Below are 5339 nucleotides of genomic sequence, written 5' to 3'. Positions count from 1 at the left end.
AGTTTTGGAGCAATCCATAGTCACTTAGCCATCTCTGCATCCCTTGCTCTCTGTGCCTCCAAAATAGTCTGACTATGCGCTTGGATGCAGATAATTAATTGATGCGCGCTTAGCTGGCATTTTGAGCATCATTCCCCAATCAATGATGCTGACACGAGGTTTATTAGCGCGAGTAATGTCCAACATTATATTGAATGGGTGCATATCATTGTGCACTATCCCGATCGAGTGGGAAACCGCAACGCCATCGATTAAGGTGTGACAAATGGCTGGCATCTGCTCGATCACTGCTTTGATGTGCGTTGTGTCTATCTCTTGTACAAGCAGATTTGCTACAGGGAATGACCTCTAGCTATGTTGTAGCCTGTGCATGTGGTGTGTGAACAATCCGTGGGTGAATGGTAAGCGGCACATCATGTCCCCCATGGTACCCCCATTGTAGTATGGGAATATTGTGATCCAAGGAGCTTCGGTGGTAAAGCCAATGCACCTTACAATGGAGGAATGAAGCGTTTGCATTCCTTGCTCTGTCTGAAAGCTGTCAAATGTTGTCTCACTCCCTTTCTTGTAGTATCTTTTTACATATGTAATGTGGTCTAGAAAAATAAATAGATGCCTTTGATGGTGTACAATGTGCACACACCAACGGAGCCTACTCCAACCTACGATCGTACCTTCTACCAAGGCGTCGTGAGGGATGCCGACAAGATGAGCGCACTTGGCATTTAAAGCTGTGCGCATGATTATGCCGGTGCTGCTTACATCTGATCAACCTCCCAAAGCTTCTTGCATAGTTTGGGCCATCTTCAATCTCTTGGGTAAGGCTGCTTGGTCCTGCGCTTTCACACGCTTCATCTTTACCTTCTGTTCCTCCCACAATTTATCCTAGAGCTCTAATTTTGACATGTCGCAGGTAGGAGGGATATCTTCCTTTAAGTCTTTGCAACATACTTTCATATTGCCCAACACTGTCCTAACCTTGTGATGGGGATCAAACACTGTCCTAACCTTGAATCCCTGCTGGAATCAACAACTCGTATTGGCCTTCACCTCACAGCCTGCGCTCTTTGTTCGCCCATATAGTGCTAGTGAGGTTTTTGATGAAGACGTTGCTTTCACTAATCTGCTGTATGCGACCATCTACACATGATGATATTGCCAAAATACATTCTTTTCAAATGACGCACATGATACTTTTCTTTTGATCTGGCGTCATTTTAGCACTAGACAACAAAAAACAACATATCAAATACAAACTCATGGTAGCACACTGCATTAACACTCTCACACTATATCAACCATGACTTGACGACTTTAAGAAATGTGCATGGAAATATTGACAAAAATTGAAACCAATCTTCACTTTAAACTGCAATCTGTTACACGTGTAAAATGCAGAGCAAAAAAGTGGTTTATAGGAACTTCATCCAGATCAAACAATATACGTAAACAATCTGGAATATTTCAGTCTATAGTAAACTTTTAACTTATATTTTTCACCGTGCGCTCACACTAGTTCAAACAAAGCACACACCGACTTAAAGACTTTAAAAAATTATGCAAGATTATATTTATTTAGGTTGATAATCATTTTGACTTTAAATTGTATGTTTGCTCGTGTAAAGTACAATAAATATATCATTCCTAATAAAATTATCCAGATCTAACAAAACATCTTAAAAATCTAAAACAATTTAAAGCCTCTTGGAAGATACATGCATCGTGATGTATATATTGTCAATTTTATTTTAGCTCATTTTAAAACATTGGAAGTATACAAATAGGGCTAGAAAATTGCAAATAATGTCTTTCTCTTTAAAAAGATAGAAATAAATATTTAACATGCAAATTGTGTTCTCACACTTTTTTACATAGAATTTATGTAAATGTAGCATTTAAAATAGCGATGATGATTGATGCTCTTTAAAAATATACAAAAGAATATTTAACATGCAAATTGTGTGCAAATTCGTTTTTACAAAGAATTTATGTAAATGTAGCATTTACAATAGCGATGATGCTTGAGTCCTTTAAAAAGATAAAAATGAATATCTAACATGCAAATTGTGTGCAAATACGTTTTTGCATATAATTTATGTAAATGTAGCATTTAAAATAGCGATGATTGATGAATAAAGCATTCTTTTGAATATGATTAGCTAGTATATAATTTCATAAGAACACTTAAAAACAACAAGATCAAACAATTCAAACATTTGTATATGCAATACTCTTCATAGCCGCATTACCGACCAAGTATTTCATATACTTAATACTTAAAAAAATTAATTGCACATGCACATACAGATTATATGACGTTCGTATGGCCGGGTTACCGACCTGAATTCTACATTTATGCAAAAATAGATGCTTCTAACAAACGACACTCAATTAGCCGCGTTACCAACCGAGTGCTGCCCGAATCCAAGGAGAAATAATGGCTTGCATACGAGAATCATATAGCCGCGTTACCGATCGATGCCCATATGTTTTTTTGGAAAGGGGAAAGAAAGTTGACTTATCATAAGGATACTAGATTTGTCACGTTACCAATGTAGTACCGAGATAGTAAGCCAATACTTACCAGAAGGACACCATCTTCCCCTCATCACCAAGTGATGTGCCTGTGGTAGCACTGTTCCGTAGAACAGCTTACGCACACATGCCCATTGTGTGGTAAGGTACCTTATGACGGCCACGCAATACGACAAAAGGCACGCTACCACACAACGCATACACACACAACACATACCCGGGTTGTGTGGTCATGTACTCCGCTACTGTCGGGCACTGCGATGCAGAGCACGCTCCCACACGACCCCCTGTCTCCCTCTCTCCTCTCAACGTACCTGCAAAGGCGGTCGTCTCTCTCTCTCTCTCTCTCTCTCTCTCTCTCTCTCTCTAAGAAGATGACTCAAAGAATAACGCCTAGTGGGTCCGATTGGGGCCCTATATATATAATTTTGCGGGCCCGCTGATATTTTTAGTTTCCCCGACGGGCCCGTATGGAAAACCTAATAGCCCAACGGGCCCGCAAGGAAAATTGAAAAACCTGGCGGGATTTTAGTGGGTTTCCAGGTCGCCCTAAACCGGATTCTTTGTGATCATGTAAATGTGTCAATAAGACCTTGTGATCACATAAAATTTGTGGTAATTACGTAAATATTAAATCCCTGGTTGGGTCAATCTGGATGTGCAAAGGAGCGAATGAATTTATCGTTGCACTCTATTTGTTCTTTGACTTGAATTCTTCCTTCCATTCTGGCCTTAGATCTTTAACGCTTTGCGATTCCCAATCTGTTAAGTCTAGTGTGCCATAGTTTCCTTCGTTGTTGAGCATCAACACTGGCATTAACTTCTTCTTTTGTTCTATTGTCTCCCACTTCAAGACTGCATATGGCAATGAGGGTTCTTGGAAAACTTCTCTCACTCTTTCCAGTGTGAAGAATTTGAGGACGTCAGAAGATAGTAGTGCTTGCTCGAAGAGTGCATTTTTAGCTATGACTTTTTGTGTTGTGAGCCAATGGTCGGCATGCACAGCTTTACATTCTCTTTGTCGTCTTGCGCCCGCAGCTGTTGATGTGTCTGACTCCCTCAACTCTTCTGTGTCGAGCTCTTGGCTTGTAGCCTCCGTCTCCTGCTCTTCGGCCACTACTTCTTCTCCTTTTTTGCGCGACGGCAGGCTCTGGATCCTTTCAATCTTTGCCAACTGGGATCGGAGGTCAATTGCTTCTTTAGTGATGTTTGCTAAGGCCTATGTCACTCTGGGACGGGCACAAACAGGCCAAGCTGTGTTGGCACGCATCTATTTGCACACGCCAAAAGCTGCAGAAGGCCACGAGCATTGTCAAAGGGACGGCCTATGTTGCCCACCCAACTTTTGAAGGTTGTCGCCAACTGCGTAAAGTAAATGCCGACTTTTGAAGGTTGTGGCCAACTGCGTAAAGTCAATGCCAAGTAGATTGCCGATAGGATTTGAACACTGCACACTGACGTGTAGCATGGAAGTCAGATAGCCCACCATTTGGCTAACTTCAATTTGTTGCTATGTGAGTGACAGTTTTGGTATTTTCTTGTGTGACACCAAGCAGCCGGCCTCCTTTCCAATAGGCCTAAGGCTGTATTCACGGTTTTGAAATCCTCCTCCTGATCCTTCTTTGCCTTATATAGAGCATCTTCTATTACCGCCTTGGTCGTTTGTTCTGTTTCCCACTTCTCTCGCATGTTATCTTCTTGTAGTCTGAGTGCTGTTACCAACTCCTTTTCTGTTGGACGAGATCAGCATTGGATTTTTTGTGAAAGCTTCCAACTGCCGATTCTCATCCGCTACTCTTTGTTTTAGAGAGTCAGTGGCCACCTGTTGCCTTCAAGCAACCTCTACTGCTTGATTAGCACTCTCATGTGCCGTATAATTTCTCCTTCTGTTCCAAGGCCAGCTTGGTGCTTTGTGTGATGCTCGCTTGCATGTCTTTATGAGCTTCTTCAATCTCATACAGCTGCTAGACCTTGTCTCTTTCCTGGCTCATCCTTTCCATCTGAGACTCCCTTCTCTTTAAATCCTCGAGGAGTGCCATGTTTATCTTCTCCAGCTCTTCATTGGCCTTCTTTAACTCCTCCGCTTCCTTGGTTCTCTCCTTTAGGTCTCTTTCCTTGTTCCTGGTCCGTTCCCAGACTTGTGCCGGCCAAGCTTAAATCTGCATTGTTGGAATGCTCCTTCTCGAGCGCCATGGCCGTCTGCAAATCCTATTTCTCCATTTTTTCGGCTAATTGTCTGATGAGTGCTGCTCTTGCTATGCTGGTGGTGGGTAGGACAAACTGGGGTGACAAGGAGGTGGTTTGACTTATTGTGACTTCCGCTTCTTTTTTCTCCTCTATCTTTTCCTTGACTTCTTCTTTCGGGCCCAATGTAAGCGGACTTACATCCGTCATGACAGTGTGTCTGGGTCTTTCGATGTCTCAGCTTTCCGTTCTTTGGTTGCTCATCGCAACACTGGCGTTGTGAGTGCGGCTTCTTGCTTCTTTGTCCACCATTCTTCATTATCTCCTTAAACTTGGTGTCCGTAGAAGACGGTGTTTCTGTTGCAGATGTGGAGGGTGTGTCCTCCGTCCCGAGGTTTTCTTGCTCGGTTTGCAAGCCTTTCGACTCTCGTGTCCTGTTCATTTTTTGTTATTACCTGAATAGGGTCAATCATCATCGAGTTTTCTTGCGTTTTTGGCAAGCCCTCAGATTGCTCCAACTGTGAGGAGGTCTCTGTCGTGTCCTTTAGATCAAAGGTATACAATTCTACTTTTGTTTCTTTGGCAACTTCTTCTCCTGCGAGAGGCATCTCCGTCTTCAA

At 42.3% G+C, this 5339-nt stretch overlaps 1 pseudogene; it reads right to left on the bottom strand.

The window, feature by feature from the left end:
• Positions 1-3226: 3226 nt before the first annotated feature.
• Positions 3227-4929, bottom strand: LOC147448902 (uncharacterized; annotated as a pseudogene).
• Between the last annotated feature and the right edge of the window lie 410 nt (positions 4930-5339).

The sequence above is a fragment of the Adiantum capillus-veneris genome, chromosome 10 (assembly GCF_014529385.1).
Source record: "Adiantum capillus-veneris isolate H3 chromosome 10, ASM1452938v2, whole genome shotgun sequence".
Lineage (NCBI taxonomy): Eukaryota > Viridiplantae > Streptophyta > Polypodiopsida > Polypodiales > Pteridaceae > Adiantum > Adiantum capillus-veneris.
The sequence above is the reverse complement of the archived record's forward strand: the minus strand, read 5'-3'. Positions and strand labels throughout refer to the sequence as shown.